The following is an 18,905-nucleotide window of genomic DNA, read 5'->3' as shown; positions in this document are numbered from 1 at the left end:
AACCTGTGATGATGAGTGGTCCGGGTAGGCCGCACTGGGGGTAATGTTTTTTGACTACTGATTTTTGCCTTAATAAAGCCTTGTGGTTATTATTTATGGTGTACTGAGTTAGTGGTACGTCTGGTGTTTAGCGTGTGCTCACCCTGCGATGATGCATGGTCTGAACGGGCTGCACTCAAAGCATTGACTGTCGCATGCTGGGCTGCATGTACTTTGTGGGGGAAAAAAAGTACCATCGATGGTTATCAATTCTTCAGCAACAAAATGATCAGATTCAGATGATCCTTCCAGTGGTGTAGCTGTTTTTGTCTCCAAAAAAGAAATTTAAGTTTCCAATGAAGACTAAGTGAGGTTCAAATTGTGATATGTGCTGTCAGAAATGTAGATTGCCATTAAGTGTGCCTTTGCACTTGCAGCGTGAATTTTATTATTCAACTAAATCTATAACTGATATAAAAGAAGTTTTTGAAAGAAGCATTATCTCTGCATTAAATAAATCAAGGTTGAATTCCCTACTGTCGGTAGTGTATATGCAAAGCTGAATTGAAGTTGTGAACCCTGCTGTCCGCACTATTGATGGAAAGCAATAGTCAGCACAGATATCGACGAATGATTATTGTCACTTATTTTAACAAAAGTTAAATACATACAGTACAATTGTCTCTGCCTTAAATAAATCAAGGTTGAATTTCGTATTGTCCATAGTGTAGATGCAGAGCTGAATTCAAGTTGTGAACACTGCTGTCGGCAGTGTAGTTTGAAGGCAGTAGTCGGCACAGTTATAGACAAATGCTTTTAGTGACATCCTTTTACAAAATCTGAAGACATATAGTACAGTTGTCTGTGCCTTAAAAAAAGCAAGGCTAAATTCAATACTGTGCATAGTGTAGATCCAAAGCTGAATTCAAGTTGTGAACCCTGCTGTCTGCAGTGTAGATCGAAGGCAGTAGTTGACACAGACATCGAGGAATGCTTTTTTTGTCACATACTTTAACAAAATCTGAGGACACAGTATAATTGCCTCTGCCTTAAATAAATCCAGACTGAATTCAATGTTGTCTGTAGTGCTGATGCGCCCACTGGTATCAAGTTTTAAACTCTACTGACCGCACTGTAGATCGAAGGCAGTAGTCAGCACAGATATCGATGAAGAATTTGTATCACTTATTTTAACAACGTCTGAGGACATAGAGTAGAATTGTCTCTGCCTTACATAAATCAAGGATAACTTCAATGCTGTGCGTAGTGTAGATCCAAAGCTGAATTCAAGTAGTGAATCCTGCTGTCCGCAGTGTAGATCGAAGGGAGTAGTCGATACAGAAATAAGTTTGCGGTGCTGTGGCCATGAGTTCGCAATGGGCCTGTATCGAGGAGGCACATGGTCATGGTGGCAGCCACGTAGCAGGGTGAGGACCTTCGCTGCGGAAGAGTCTCTTCTCTTTGCAGAAGTGAATCCAGCACAAGGCATGTGCTAATTATTTATAGTCTTACACTGACGTTGCGTACGTTGGAGCAGCCTACTCCACTTCTGCTTCAAGGGGGGAAGACAACACGGCTACATGACTGAAATATTCCCCATTGTCTGAGATAATATGGTTACGTCGACCGTGCGGTATACTACACGTATCAATAGTATATCTACACACAGAAAAGTTTTTGGTTTGTGTAGTGAGTTGTGTATAGCATATCACCGGTAGTGTTAGCATTGTGTACATTATTGTTGATGTTCGAGTTCCTTCCCTTATTCATAGTTGGTTGCCACATCTCTGAACATTGAGCTAGTGTGCTGTTGAAGGGTTATATTATTTTTAGGAAGGTCCATTGTCCTGTTTTGCACTGCCTCTGAGGTAGTAGAGGGGGAGGGTTCAGAAGGGGTGGTTGTACTGGTGGTGGCGCTGGGTATTGTGATTTTGTTGGATGTCCGAAGTGTATAATTTGTACCTCTATCAAATATTCCTCCTTAAATATGGGTGTGAGTTGGATTTAATTCACGCAGTACATAGTTAACATACTTACACTAGTTAAATGTTGTGGTAAGTGGAACTATTGCCTGGTTTTTTAGGTAGCATTGCGGATTTGACTTCTTGTTGAAAATATGGGGAAGTGGTGAACGTTATAATTAGGAATTATCATTTAAAATACCTTTGAAATTCACTGACAAAAACATAGTTTTCAAGCAGGTTATATTTAGGAATTATCCTTTAAACAACCTGAGAAATTCATTGAAAAAACCATAGGTTTCAGGGGTATTATAGTTAGCTGGACATTTCACTCATACAAAACCATTGAAATTTCTCCGTTATAGTTAGTTGTACTAACTGTAACTCTTGCGCCCGCAATCCACTGGTGATGATGTCACATATTACATCATTCGTGACATGGTCAGTCACATGACTGATGACATCACTGATGACATCTCAAATGACATCACTGATGACATCACTGATAGCATCATTCAGTAAATGTGGTTTGGTTTGTTATTTAAATATGTATTATATATACATCAATCTGCATTGAAGAATCAGTGGATATATAAATCTATATTTCACTTGGTGCATCAAATGTCTTAATACCAAATAGATGCACTCTGTAACATGTATATTTTACCATCTATTTACCAAACAATAGTCCTTTGTCGGTGTCCATACCTAAGTAAAGACTTCCTGTATCACTAGGCAAATGGTGTGATCAAGACAGTTTTGCTGTTGGAACGCGTAGCCTTTGAAAAATAAACTTTTCGTTTATTCCAAGTGTGAGTACTTCTTTGATGTATTAATTTTATAATCATGTTTCTGATTTCACTGTTAATATATTTCAATATAAGGTTAACTTCATATATTGTTATTTATGGCGTATTTTGCACATAAGATATTGAACGCTCAGTATGTTTTCCATTTCTATGGTCACATGACCACTTAGGAGGCGGGCTACGGGAGTGTCACCAGCATTACAAAAAGCAAAAAGTTACATTTGGTCTTTTGCAGGTGAACAAGGGCTGTTTCAGCCCGAAATGCGTTGTGCCCTTCTACCCAGCTGGGAATGCAATAAAGAAACCTGTAATTCATCTTGGTGGTTCGTCTCCTGCTTCCTTCGCCGATCCGAGTTGGGATTGAAGGTGGTGTTTGGAGTTTTCGCGTATATATATATATATATATATATATATATATATATATATATATATATATATATATATATATATATATATATATATTTATATATATATATATATATATACATATACACACACACAGAAAATCTGTTGAGTCAAAAGTAATCATGTCCCATTCTAAATCTGCGAACATTAAATCCACATGGTCTAAATCAATCGGAAGAACTATATATTCATTTGTAATTGAAAAAAGTTTCTCTGGAATGCACTGAACTGGTATCGGAAAATGAAGGAAAAGGAAAAAAGAAAACAATACAGCAACACTAACACAAGGGGTAACTAGAGATCAAAGTGAGTCCTGGAAGGCATCTGTGCCACCCATCTTTCTCACGGAGGGATATAATTCACTTTCCACTAGAGGGATATTCAAAAGAAAAATGAAGGAAAGGAAAAAGATGTAAATGAAAAAAGTGACTCTTTGATCAAAATGAAAATATTTACGTTTTAATTTAGTTCCCCTTAGATAAATTGCATTATAACTTTGTGAATATTTTCTTGTATCATTTTAATGTAGAATACATTGGGTAGTATGGTTCACTTGGGAGAATGGGGCAATACCAGTATCATTGCCATATCAAACTTCACTTTCACGAGAGTGGAAAATATTAAACTACATCCTCCATAATGCAAAGGGGCGTGTGTATCACCAACAGGAAATAATGTAACAACTGTTTGAATACTTCTATGGGTGGCTGACAAGAGGTCAGTTCATCGTGAGCAAGGTATTTGGAGATACCGAAACACATAGATCGGTTTCTCACCTATATCCCTGCACATGGAGGAGCAAAGAAAATAAAAAAAATTGCAAAAGAACTACGGGAGTGCAACCCGTTTTTCCTTCTGGCTGGAAGGACTGTGTAAAAAAAAAAATGTGTATATATATATATATATATATATATATCGCAGCACAAATCAACCAATCCGGTCGCAAAACGGCAAGCAATTGGGTGTCCAGATATCAAAATCAATTTATTTTCAAACCCCCTTCACCCCCGACAGACGCGTTTCGCTAAAAAACTTCATCAGTGTCAGTTTGTTCAGACATACGATCGCCATTTTAAACCCACCAAACTTTTCAATATCATCAACATCAATGATGGTGAATTGCAATCAAAGTGGCGGCCATCTTGTAATGTAGTATTACATAGATCACACATTGGTTAAAATAGCGAATATAAAGTGCTCAAGTCCAAAATTAAAAACATTGACAACAACAAACATTTCATTATTATTGTGCACACTCTGTTTTGTTCACATTATCAAATATATAATGTACCATTTCATTCTCCTTTGTTCGAGATTGAATTCATTAGGATTCCCGAAGATGTTATACTGGGGTGTATCCCCTAGGACCAGATATTATTAACAAACTAAAAGTACTTCACAGTTTGTTTTCATTTGCATTATGTAGCCCTGTATGGGCTCGAATCCTAAACATATTTGATACAGATATTTACATATTTACAAGGTTAGTCATGGGAGTTTAGCAAGTATAGTAAGTGGGACTGAATTATAGTTTTTAGTTAGCCAGTTTGGGGCTGTAACTATTCATATCTCACAGGTGTACCCACATTTCTGCATCATTGTTAAGACCACACAGTGTCATTGTTTTGAGGTCCATGATATACCTGGACTCTGTGATGCGGAGTAGTTTCTCCCTGTCCCCACCACGTTCTGACCATTTAATTTGATCTATACAGTAGTAACTGAGTAAGTCTCTATTGCTTCGGTGGAATTCAGCAAAATGACAGGCTACCGGATAGGTTTGTCTTTATTCGCGATAGCCCTCATATGTTCCAATATTCTCAGTTTTGTGGGTTTTATGGTGCTACATATGTAACGCTTCTTACATGGGCACTCTAGACAATATACTGTATATTCTGAGTTGCAGTTCAGATGTTTCATAATCACCCTATACGGGTTGTCCTCTCCAGATCTTCCTGGATGCTCTTTTACTTTCTTACTATACTTGCATGCTTTGCAGCGCAAGCACGGGAAAAAACCTTTTGTCCTGTTGACAGCCGGGGATTCAGTTGAAGGGGAGAAATGACTATGGATTAGGTGATCTGATAGGGACTGACATCTTTGATAAGTGATCATTGGCCTATCAGAAAGGTGTTTTTTCAAGATGTTATCTGTTTGTAAAATGTGCCAGTTTCTCTTGAACGTGTGGACTAGATCCCCTGACTTAGTGTTGAATGTGGTGATCATTCTCACCTGATCATCCTCAGTCTGTGCCTCCTTCACCACTAGGAGATCCCTCCTATTGATGGCTTCTGCCTTCACGGTTGCCTGTTGTAATATGCTTTTTGAATAGCCCCTAGCCAGGAACCTATTACTAGCATCTTTCTGGGCATCTCGGAAATCTGTTTCCGCTGAGCAGTTCCTTCTGAGGCGCAGGTATTCACCATAGGGGACGTTCTTGATCAGACTCCTAGGGTGGTGGCTAGCCGCGTGTAACATGGCATTACCCGCCGTTGGCTTCCTATAGAGTCTGGTGTGGAGATTGTCATTTTCCACAAACACTTCTAGATCAAAAAAAATAAAAATATATAGGCTGCAACATCATATGCTCTAAAATGCAGGGTGGTCAAGTGATGATATCACCATCGTATTATTTTCATCGGAGGCTGCGATAATGTATTTAAACAGATATTATCTCCTCCGTGATGTATTCATAATAGCATTAAATTTTATCAATGTGCAATATACAAATATGTTTATTAGGGTGCCTGTCTATGATTAGTTTAATTGTATTTATGCATTTTAACTTTTTATTGCTTTTTTGTCCAGTTTTTATATATTTACGATATTTAATCGAATATATATTTATTATCAATATTTTGTGGTGTATACTTCATAATGAAATTTATTTGCTTATTTGCTTTATGTAAATATATAGTATCATTTGATTGTACACAAAATTTCATATCTGGATATAATTGGTTACACTCTAACTTGCTATTTAAACGGGGATTACCCCGCAATTCTTTGACCAGCCGAATAACATGTCATCCATGTCTATTAATTTGCTATAGTAGCATGTGATTGTTGCAACCAATCACGGTTCAAATTATTTTGCACTTGCACTTTAAATTCAGCCTTCCCTTCCCCATGCGTCATGTGACCAAGGCCTCTGTGTAGGCCGAAACGTTATGCTGAGGTGGGCCTTCCACGCTACTAACTAAAATCACTGCTCACCTGCACTTTGGGTCTTCCTCTCTTCTTCTGCGCCGCTGGTATCCAGAAATTGGGCTCCTGGTGAGAGAATGCTGAGATTGTGACTATATATATATATATATATATATATATATATATATATATATATATATATATATATATATATATATATATCACGCTCATCCTTTCACCGTTTAGAAACAGACCGAGATTTATTTCTAAATATCTTACATGTCAGACCAACTATGTGGTGTATTGTTTACAGTGCCCATGTGGCCTCTGCTACATAGGCAGTACAATTAACTCTGTGAAACTAAGAATATTAGAATACATGAGGGCAATTGCGAAAGGTGATGTGAATTATCCAGTAGCGAGACATTTTGTTGAGAAGCATAACAGCAACAGGGATCTGTTGCGTTATTTTGGTCTTGATCATGTACCAGCACAAGTCAGAGGTGGAGACAGAGTCAGGAAGCTCAGAAGACTGGAATCTTGGCATATAATTGATTTGGGAACTAAAACTCCGAATGGACTCAACATGTGTGAGGAGATGTTGGTCAATTTAGGAGATTAAGAAAAAGAATCTGTGCGCTGCATGTTTTTAAACTATTTTGAAATTATCATTGTCATATGAATTGTAGAATTATTGTTGTCTCAAGTAGGAGGGCTAAGCCAATACACGGCGGAACTATTGTTTTACAACATTAACTTTGCCGATACACGGCATGATAACTGTCATTTGTTAATGTCATCTAGTAATTAACAAGTGCTAGAAATAATATCATTCAGGCATATCTGTTACACTGTTAAGCTGTGTTAAGGCTAGTCTTTTACAGTGATAAGATGGCGGCCAAATAAGATACGCCGCAGTCCCTCCTTGACTTTGTTGACACGTTGACATCATGTGACTTGTGTAACAACCAATAGTTTAAAAGAGAATGTTTCAATGGCGGCTTTTATGAAATACGAGACTAAGCCATAGGCGAAACGCATCTTTTTCATGTTTGCGTCCACGGACTTTTGAAAATAAACCTATTTTTGCAGTAAGCCCTGTGAGTGCCTTTTCCTGTTTCCAAACGGTGGAAGGATGAGCGTGATATGTTCGCGGCTGCACCGCCGCGTCTGAGGCACCCGATCTTCAAGTGCGCCGTGAGGAGGTACAAGCGGAGCGTTGATATATATATATATATATATATATCCAAACCAAACATGAAAGGTCCTTCCGGGATCCTCTCTCCCAAAGTCAGGTGGCGCGCAGATTCGGCGGACCTCCAATGCTGAAAATTTCGATAATCCACAGTTTGCGCGAACTGAGAATAAAGAAATCTGCTGCTGTAATCTCCTGAGTGCGCGTCTTGCATATAAGCAAACTGTGGATTATACATATATATATAAATATATATATATATATATGCATATATATATATATATATATATATATATGCATATATATATATATATATATATTTATATATATATATATATATATATATTACCTACTGGCGGTCGTCAGTAGGTAGTTATAGTTAAGATTATTTTCAATGCAAAATCTCAACATTCTATTGTGAATAACTTTGGAGCCGGTTGAGGAATCTGCCTGAAAATTTCCCCAAATTAGCCTCGCAGCGCTCTGGTCCTTTCCTGAAAGTTTGGGGGGGATTTGTCAAGCGGGGGCAGAGATAAAAGGGGGGGTCCCAAAACGTGTTTTCCCCATGTTAATTTCCATAGGTTGGTCGACCTCACTTTTAGCCCGAACGGCTGAATGGATTTCCACCAAAGTTGGCAAAATTGTAGGGACTGGTAGCCCGATGTGCCTTTGCTATGTCTCAAGATATGTGCTCCAGTGGATTTTGAATAATTTAGGCTAAAAAAAATATATATATCTATGGCCGCGCCCCGGTAGGCGCACCGGGGCGAGCTCCGGGTGCGCTACGCGACTTGCGCGCGGAAAGCTGATTGGCTCTCGGGTGTCTGTAAACATTCTAAACAGTCTGGAGCGGCCGCCATCTTGTGTCTCGGTAGGATCGAGACACAAGAGGTGGGAAAAACAAAGGGGGAAATAACCATAAGGGGGCAGAGTAGACCCCCCTTGACCCCCTAGGTTTGATGTGGGGGCTATTAAAGGGTCCTGTGGGCCAAAACATTTTTTTTTTCAATTTCGCGGGGGGAGAGCCCGGAACGCGCACCGGGGAGCGTACCGGGGAGTGTACCATGGGGAAAACCCAGTGAAACAGTAAAATAATAATTTTAAGTGCTTAGAGGTAGGGTAGCTCTGAATAGAGTTGTTGTGTTGTACACCGTCTCCTCTGTAGATACTCCTCTGTAGATATCTTGCATGTTGTTACATATGTTATTGTGGTATATGGAATCCATACCATAGTCTGTCAGGAAAGAAGAAATAGATCCTTTAAGCCCTCCCTGAGAAGGCCTAGGGAATGATGGGTAGTCTACCCTGCTCCCTTATGATGTTTTCAAGTATTACATTTTACTCTCTTCTGAATCTACACAAAATTGGCGGTGATATGGTGCATTAGAGACAGACAGTGAGAGAAAGGAGGCAGGAGATGAAAAAGAGATGTCAAGTACACATTGGAGATAATATAGTGGGAGAAAGGAAGTAACTATGATCAAACTTATTATGTAACACAAAAAAGTTGCACAGTATACTATATGTCTCACTTTATATTATAATCATTTTGGTACTATTTCTTGAATTACATATAATAATGAATAATGTCTCAAACAATTTTTAAATTTTAAATATAAATTTATTGTTGTGATTTTTCAAAATTTAAAAGAACTTCTAACATTAGCTCATCTGGAATGTCCTCATTTTGATTCAATGATTCTATTGTTTCAACGCTGTCAAGTAATTGTTGGTCCAGAGACTGATCCATAAAGTCCAAGTCATCCATATCTTCCTTAGGATTGTTTTCAACAACAACTTCGAAAGAAATATTAATTTTGTCTTGTTTTCCTTCCATTTTCTTGCTGTAAATTGCATAAAAAATAACTATATCAGTAGAGTTAGGGCACTGTTGGGTTTAAGTTCATACATGTACTTTTGAGTTTTTAACAGTGAAGTTATCTTTGGGCAGTGTATGGTTTCAGGCAGGAAGTAAAATTATTAAAAATTGCATTTGATGAAGCCTAAGTAAATTCATAATTATACCAGAGAAGCCTAACTCAATCCATTACTATAACAGAGAAGCCTATCTCAATCTATAACTATTACAGAGGGACAGTATATAACTATCAGAAAACGTTTTCCCAAATTAACTTAAAGTGCACAACATAGTTCCCCTTTCAAATTAACAACTTACCTTTGTGAAAGCAGTTGAAGTTTTCAGTCAAAATCCTTTTGAAATGTACCTCAGGTAGTACAAAATGGCTGTGTTTCCTTCTCATTTTTCATATACATTCATGTACTTAACCAATCAAATGCCAGCACATAAAAGTACAAAATGTAAGTAACATTTTAATTGCTTGTAAATTCCAACACTTTCATATGTGTTTTTGTCATGTAATTTACCTCAGGATATTTAGACAGGGCTACAGTCTAAATGGCTCAATGGAATACCACCAAGTTTGGGAAAATGGTAGGGACTGCTATGTAGTAGGGCCTATTCTATATTTGGTGAAAGTGTCTATCGTGGTTTTTATGTAAATTAACTTCCCACATTTTTTTTGGGAGCGCTCACCGGTGCGCGCTCTGGTACGCGCACCGGGAGCACTACAGGAGTCCACCATTTTGTGTTTCGGTAATGTTGAGACACAAGATGGAGGGCAAAGAACGTTGGGAATGGGTAAAAAGGGGCACGGGTGACATTCCCTGACCCTCTAGGTTTTCTGAGGGGGATTTATGAGGCCCATATAGGCCAAAAAAAAAAAAAAAAATGTTTAACATTTTGCGGGGCGCGCCCAGTACGCGCACCGGTACGTGCACCGGGAGCGCTCCAGGGCAAACAAAAAAAAATATGTATATACCTAAAAAAAATAGTATTACATAAATATACAATATAGGATTCATTTAAAAAAATATTACATTACATAGCTATAGAAATTTGTTGTTAAAAAAACTTTTTTTCACTGAAAAGACCATAGGTTTCACAACAGTTATAGTTAGGAATTAGCATTTAAAAAACCTATGAAATTCACTGAAAAAACCATAGGTTTCAGACCAGTTATAGTTAGGAATTAGCATTTAAAAAAAACTATTAAATTCACTGAAAAAAACAGAGGTTTCACACCAGTTATAGTTAGCTGGAAATTTTACTGACATAAAACCATTGAAATTCCCACGTTATAGTTAGTTGGACTCACTATAACTTGCGCACCTGCAATGCACTGCTGATGACGTCACATATTACATAACTCATGACATGGTCAGTGACATCACTCATGACATCACTGATGACACCATCCTTGTGACAGAATGACAGACCTCCTTTCAGTGTAATGTAACCTTTGAAACACTTATTCAAAAATAGAAACAAACATTTTCAAAAATATGGAGATACCCATACCAGTTACAACAACCAATTCAGTAATTCCACCATTTATATACACATCCACTCATCCAGAAAAGTTCTATATAGTTAATCATACATATACTCACTTATCATATGTAGTGATACACATATACATCCTGTTAGACACTGACAGTCATCCAAAAGTTACTCACACACATACTCACACATGCAAATAAACTATTGAACATCCATTTATTTGCATATACAGCTATACACCCACTACCACCTTACTTCTAAGGAAACTTACACATACTTACTCTCTAAAACAATCACTTATAGAAAGACATACTTATTTAAACAGGAACTCTTACAATATCTCACTCTCACATATACTCACTTATATACATCAATACTCACATATTCTAGATTAAAACATGTCGTTACTGATAAAGACACTAGTGAGACAGTCATTCACTCACTAACACACACATATACACAGTCATCCACCCATTCAGCCCTGCACATATGCTGTCTTCAAAGCACATACAAACAGTGAGTCAGTCATTGATGCATCTATGTGCTAAGTAATATCCCCACCAAACCATGCAGACACTCATATTGATACTAAAAAAACATCTAATAACCCATATACACACACATGTAGCTACTCACCAACCCATGCAGCCACTTATACACAAAGTGAAACACTGATACATATATTTAAATATTTAAACATTACTCGCTAATATATGTATTCACTAAGATACACTTAATAAACCAGTTAATCAATCATTTTTTTTTAAAAACATCCATTTAGACACTTATTTAAATATTTATTCTTCCATCGACCTTTACATATACATATATAAAACATATTTATTTTTCAGAAAGACACACATTCACTGGATGGTGTCATCAGTGATGTCATGAGTGATGTCACTGACCATGTCATGAGTGATGTAATATTTCATCAGCAGTGCATTGCAGGCGCGCAAGTTATAGTGAGTCCAACTAACTATAACGTGGGAATTTCAATGGTTTTATGTCAGTAAAATTTCCAGCTAACTATAACTGGTGTGAAACCTCTGGTTTTTTCAGTGAATTTAATAGGTTTTTTAACTGCTAATTCCTAACTATAACTGGTCTGAAACCTATGGTTTTTTCAGTGAATATATATATATATAAATATGCTGCTCCTAACTCCCAATCCTTTTCCTCCAAAAGAGGAAACCACTGAGGAAGGTTATCCGAAATTATATATATTTATATATAATTGTTATATTGTATTTATATTTATTCTTTTTATTCTGTGACTGTATATTTTCTATTTATGTGTTTTACAATTGACTGGATGTAATACTTTTATGGCTTCTTAGCCAAAAGAAAGTAATTTACCAACCAACGATCATCACACTTTCCAAAGAAGTGCGGTATAAATAATACTACTCCAGTGTTCCACAAAAGAAAGCTGTTCAAAATAGCATTACATAGTATGCCTTCAAAACAGACTGCACACAACTGCAGACTGTTTCTCAAAACAGAGGTATAGCTATACTATCTCTTCAGAGTGTGCCGTGGAAGAACTGGCAGCATTTATGAGCAGAAATAACCAAAACAAAGATGTCTTTATGTTTCGCTTGAGTCACACACAAAACACAGCTAACAGCATAACTACATAGTGTGGCACTTAAAGTGAGCTGCACAGCAATTCACAAGACAGATGAATGCATTACAACAATATCTGCCAAATTGCCTCTTTTCATTGGTAAAACCGTAAGCAGGTTCTGACTTTGCTGCAGCACACAAGCACCTTTTAGTTAAGTGTATGCGTTTTGTCATACTTCATATGAATAAGAACTAACTATAAGAAGGTGAGAAAAACAGACTAATTAGGAATATGAAGATTGATTAATAGATCACCAACTGCATGATAATGCAATAATATTCTACTCTGGTACATATTTTTTTAAATCTTTAGATACTCTTTTACTCCGTTATCAATGTTTCCTTTTTATTTCTGTGCTTTAACTATTTTTTTTAAGTACTCATGTGGCAAGTTAGTAAATTTAGGTAGGTTGGATGTTTAGTTATTGATTGTGTCTTCAGTCACAAATGCATTATGAGTGCCAGAAGTAGTAGTACAGGAGTACTTTTCTACACACTCTTACATGTCTTTGTGAATCAGCCCCAAAACATACACTTTCTTCCAGTAAAAGTGTAATGAGGGCGCAGCCCTTACTATTTGTACTATTGTAATAATGTTAGATGTTTCTTGGCAAAGGCATGTAAGAGTACATAAAAAAGTAATGTAACAGTACTACTTTAAACACTCACAAATACCTTGTGACTTGGTCACTATTCTTTAAAAGTCCAATAAGACAAACCTGAATATAAAATTGAATAGCTACGAGCCTGAAAAGCAAAAACAAAAAGAATCAAAGGCTTTTGCATTGGAGGGGGTGATTCACCAATCCCTATTCATTTTTAGAAATGGTTTAAAATAATTCCATTTGCTCAGTTTAATTAAAATAGCTCATTCATGTGGCCTCAAGCGTGGAAGCAGTCCATTGTTGATGGCATAATAGTACTGGAAAATATGAGCAGGGTTGAACTTAATCGAGAACACTTCAGAATGTCGTTTAGTCTGCTACACACTGGCCGTAAGTGGGTTGAGATTCAATTTAAACCAGAGTGTCACATAGATTTCCGGTGTGGTTTGCTGGCAGCCATGGGATGTGACATCAGCAGCTGATGTGACTTTGAGAATAGTTAAATGCATACACATACATGCCAATATTTTGAATGGGGAGAGTGGAAGATTTTAGTAAAAGAATTCAGAGAATGTATTTCCCCCATTAACATCTATTGAAATAGAGGCAATTTCAGCTGGGAGAAAATAAAGCATTTTTTTGCCTCAAACATTGGGAGTGTCCCCCCTGATTCTAGTCTAATGGCATGTATGGAAACAGTGGTCTATTTAGCGTTATGAGGCTCCTGCTCTCAGCCATAGCAGTACCTTTGCATACTCATTTCAGAGCCCAGGAGGGGTGACCCTTACTTTCACAAACAGGCTAAATGACTATGAATTAGCAGAACACAGAAAAATAAAATCACTCAAGTGTCAAGAACCCACCATTTCAGCATGAGAAGTTCCTTCCTACCGCCCAGGCCTTGACCTCCCTGAACGATGTTCAGCCATAACACAACAAGAAGCACAGCTCCTCTGCATGCTGTTGACGCATAGCCAGAAGTGGAGAGGGAACAGGTGAATCAAAATGCGCTGGCCAAAAACACACACAATGACATACAAGGGAACACCAGCACTGCCATGTAAGCGTGACTTGGAGGCAGGATAAGAAAGTAATCTTGATCACCCTTCAGCCTACACCTAAGGCTGAATGGTGATTGGCCTGGTTTTATTTTTGTCCCTCTACCCCTGCACTGTCATTCACGGCTCTTGTGTGCTGTAAGGACGCATAGGCGTTTCCTTAACCAACCAATCCCAATGCCTTTAATTATGAGAGAAGGCTTGGGTAGCCGCTCAAGACCTGCAGACCGCCTGGGAATACTTCATCGACCCCTGGGGGTTTGCGGCCCACGTATTGGGAAGGGCTGATGTAGCACACAGCTATTTACATGATATGTTTGCTTATAATCAAAGTGTCTTAGAAAGGGTGTAGTGGTAATTAAAGCTTTTTCATCCCAAAAAACGAATGTCTTTCTTTCAGAAAAAGAAGAGATACAAGTAAAGAAGTCTGCAAATGTTTGTGACCACAAAAAACTTTATACATCATGAGTTGAAGCTCATGGTTTCCAGTCACATCCGCATTTTTCTGAAGTCCATGGGCCCACCTTCAGGGGAAATGTGAAGTTTTCCACATTGATGACACTTGAAAGAAATTTCTCTAGTTTCAGAACAAAGAGTTTGCTCTCAATATCTATAAAACATTGCACGTTCTACATAGATTCCCGAATACATCAAACTGTCATTTAGTTAGATAACCACAAAATGATGCAGAAGATCTTATAACATTTCATCCATGAATTTTTGAATAGCCTGAGATTGTTACATAATCCAGTGTCATTAATTTGGCTGTAATATTGCTCTTTCATTCATGTATCCAGTGATAAACTCCACAACGATCCTTCTTCATTACCATTGCTACAGTTTTTACTTGATCAACTGTATCATTAATTAAAAGCAATTGAGAACTTTTTAAGGTACCAGTTATCAAGGCATGTTCTAATGTCACTTTTTGTAGAAATAAAAAAATAAAAAAGAAGATGTTGGAGGCTGTGAATGAGTAATAAAGCCATTTTTGTGGAAGTTTACTCTTTTTTTAGTATTCACAAACTAAGATTTAATAGTAACTTTATGACTGCAGAGACGCTACAATCGGGCTGGAGAAGTCCACTCACAAAAAGATAGGCTTGTCCTATCTCCACCGTGACTACAGAGTCTCCACAGTCATAACATTATCAATACATCGTAATTTGTGAATATCGAAAAAAAAAACTTACACAAAAGTGCATGTTTACCTTTATGAATAAGCACTAACAGTCTGAAACATGATATTACTCCCCTGCTTCTTGATATATATGGCAATCATGCTCTCTACATGGTGAGTAAATATTGGCTTCTTTGGTATCAACAACATCATTATATTGTGTTTCAGAGATTGTTGTGACATTGGTTTCATTGTGAAAAATAGCTTTTGTAAGGCAAATGTATACAACATAGAACTCAGTTCTAAAGCAATACAAATCTCTTTATCCTGCAGCTGTAAGACACATTGGTCTTTATCCCCTGCCTTTTCTCTCGAAATATCATCCAGCTTCTTGCTTTGTCTCCCTCACCACACCCTGCATGTGTGCTGTGGGGTAGCCACATTGTGAGCTGTTCTCTGGTGAGTCATCCCCATGTACAAAAACTGTTTGCTATCAGTTTCTTGCCTCACCTCATTTTTTATGTCTCTCCTTGTCAATAAAATTCCCAACTGCTCCCCACTTCCACTTTTTTAATGAAAAATAGCACAATTGTGTTCTCATTGTTGCACCTCACCTTGCCTCTCAAGTTATATATGTTCAATGTAATTCATTGCTATTGTGAACAATACATACGTTTTTCTTGTGCATTATTTGGTATAGTTCTGCTTGATTTCTCCTTTCGTCTTCTTTCTAGATGCATGTCTTCAAATCATCATTTAAACAACCATATCTCTGTACATACTGCAAAAGTTCATTGTTCAGGTTTCTCCTTTTCAATGTTATTTCACATTACAGTTGTATTGTTGTAACTTTTCAGTAGAAGGGTGCCATACAACTATTAAATAAATAAATGAAAATACTAAGGATGCGTGTAGTAATAAGCCAACAATCATCCTAAACTTAGGGATGGCAATTAAATCAAAGTACAATTTTCCCATGAAGTGTTCTTATGGGGAAAGGACAGTGCAAAGTGTTTTAGGCCCACAGGTCGAGAGTGACACATCTATAAAGTCATTTTTTTCTAATTGCTTCTTTTTTAATATGGGTAATCCGAATTTTGCAGCATAGTTATATCTGCAGAGTGTGGATCATGTCACTATGCCATAGGTGACACTAATGCTTGAGTACTAACCTACTTTGTGTGAAGCATGAGATCTTGCAGGGGTCAGTGGATAGCGTTATTCACTGTTTAGCCATCTTTTTTTCCATATTATTACAGAATACCCTCATCTTTTGGTGATGTGGGAATGGATCAACAGTTTACCAGAAAATGTCTCCCATTGCGGCATTAAAGACATATATTCCTTTTGTCCTCTTTCCCATTCTTCTCTGGTTATAGGACTGCATAAGCTCTGGGGATATATAATGTTTTACTTCAGTTATTGAGTCTCGGACATGTCTAAGTAGTGAGTATTAAAGTCCTTTCTTTGTCTTTCAACTTTCCTTTCACAAAATGATGACCTAAGAGTAAAACAAGATCAATCAATCCTACACGCGTCTTGGGTAGGTGTATAAAGTGTGCCAAAGCATCTTTTGGCTCATCTGATAATCTTCAACAAATCAGGACATACCTCTTTTGTTCTGGCCATTCAGCATCATAAACTATACTAAAAAGAAAACGTATGTTTCAGGTCCAATAACTCTTTGTTCAAGATGAAATTCGTTTTTCTGATGATCACACATATTCATGGAAAATCCTTTACAGTTATGAAGTAGATCCTTATTATTGGTTGGTGTGGTGTCCCATGAAGCTGCAACATCATGTAAGTAGGATACAAAGTTTGTGTTTGATCATCAGGAATATCAAGTAGCCTCCAAAGATAATGGAGGTTATACTGCTTAGGAAACACACGTACTTTTTGCGGCTCTATAGTCAAGTCAAAAACATGAAAGGAGAGTGGGATGCACACACCACTGTGACATGGTTGTGAAGGGTCCCATTCCCCAAAATGCTGATAACACACAAAGTAGATTATTTAGATTGTAAATGTCCTAATCCATCAGATTGAGTGGAGTTCCTCACTTGCGTGCCATCGTATTCTTGTTTTAAACTATGAGTTTCATCTCCTTGGATTACTAACTAGAGTGGTGGAGGGTTTTTCTGATCGAATGACATTCCTGCCTGCCTGAAGATAGATGTGAATCCTCAGTGTTATCTTCTAAACAGAAGCGTCAATGGACCAGAAAGACGCTAGGCAACCAACTTTTGTATTGCTGTACCTTAGTTCTTCATTTAACCTCTAAGCAGAAAACCTCACCCGTGTACTAGATACATAAGCGTGGAGAGGTAAATGGGTGCCAGGAAGTAATTTTTCCTGTACAGAAATCAAAGTGTTTTGGCTACATAAAAGGATCTGCCTGTAGTATGCTGTAAGCTGGTCATCAACAAGGCATTGTTTTTCACAGTTGTTCAGTACGGTATTATTACCCTCCTCAAACACAGTGTTTTTAGTGTTTTAATTGTATTTTTACTCTTGGATGCCCAAGTCCTCTCCTGCAGATCCTCAGGTTCTCTGCGACATTCATTAGGTTCTGGATATAAAGATTAGCTATCTCAATAGCTCTATCTTTCAAATGTGTAGGGCTTACAATGAGGACCACTTTTTATAAATGGCGTCACAGATATTACACTCATAGTGCACACGTATTACACTCATTGCAAATCAATGCCTGCAAAGCTGTGTGTGCATACACAACACATTTTGCAGGTGTGCACATTTGGGTGGTGAAGGAGAACATGCAAAAAAATTTGTTGTACCTGCTCTATCACAAATCAGGAGAAATCTGACATTCAGTGCACAATAAAAAATAAATATTCCCTACCATCATCTACAGGTAACATTCCTCTCTACTGTGCAGTGTGGGATGTCATGTAGATGATGGTGCCATGTAGTTCTGTTTTACTGTTTGTTTCTCTAAATGTCTGTCCATTATGATTACCCACAATAACACTACCTCTGTTAACTCCTTCCATGACCATGACGAGCTGAGCTCGTCATGAGCCACGGCGCTCTGGTGCTCATGACGAGTTCAGCTCGTCATGAGCCGTGGAACGCGCGCATGCGGGGATAATTCCCCTGCTGTGCTGAGCGTTCCACGGGAACGGGTGTGGTCATGACGAGCTGAGCTCGTCATGAGCACAGGAGCGCCGTGCCTCATCATGAACTCAGCTCGTCATGAGCAAGCGGGCGCCGTGTGCGCCCCCCTCACCCCCAGCACAGCGGGAAAATAACCCTCGCAACGAAGGGTTTAAAATGTCTAGTAAAGTTGTTGAACTTTGGGGCACATGTGAATCGGCCCGTTTGCGACAGGTAAAAAGCCATAACCGATGCATCAACCCAAAATGCATTAGCAAAATAGGTAATCACAACTTTTGTGATGACCTATTTTGCGGATGCATTTAGGGAATCACAATTTGCGAATCCCTAAATGCAATGCAAGAAACATTTTCAAAATGCAACTTTGCATGAAGGATTTGCAAATTAACATCAACGTCATGTTCATGTTAATTTGCAAATCCTTGGAAAAATACACAAAATCACGTTTTTCTCAGTGCCATGTGACGCATACACATGCCCTTAGGACATGTTGTGTGC

General features: G+C 37.9%; 1 protein-coding gene across 2 annotated transcripts in view; it reads left to right on the top strand.

Moving 5' to 3' along the window:
- Positions 1-18,905, top strand: part of TMX4 (thioredoxin related transmembrane protein 4) — a 378,667-nt gene that overhangs the window by 29,294 nt on the left and 330,468 nt on the right. The window lies entirely within an intron of this gene.

Source organism: Lissotriton vulgaris, chromosome 6 (genome assembly GCF_964263255.1).
Source record: "Lissotriton vulgaris chromosome 6, aLisVul1.2, whole genome shotgun sequence".
Classification (NCBI taxonomy): domain Eukaryota; kingdom Metazoa; phylum Chordata; class Amphibia; order Caudata; family Salamandridae; genus Lissotriton; species Lissotriton vulgaris.
Note: the sequence above shows the minus strand (reverse complement) of the source record. Positions and strands in the feature narration are given on the sequence as shown.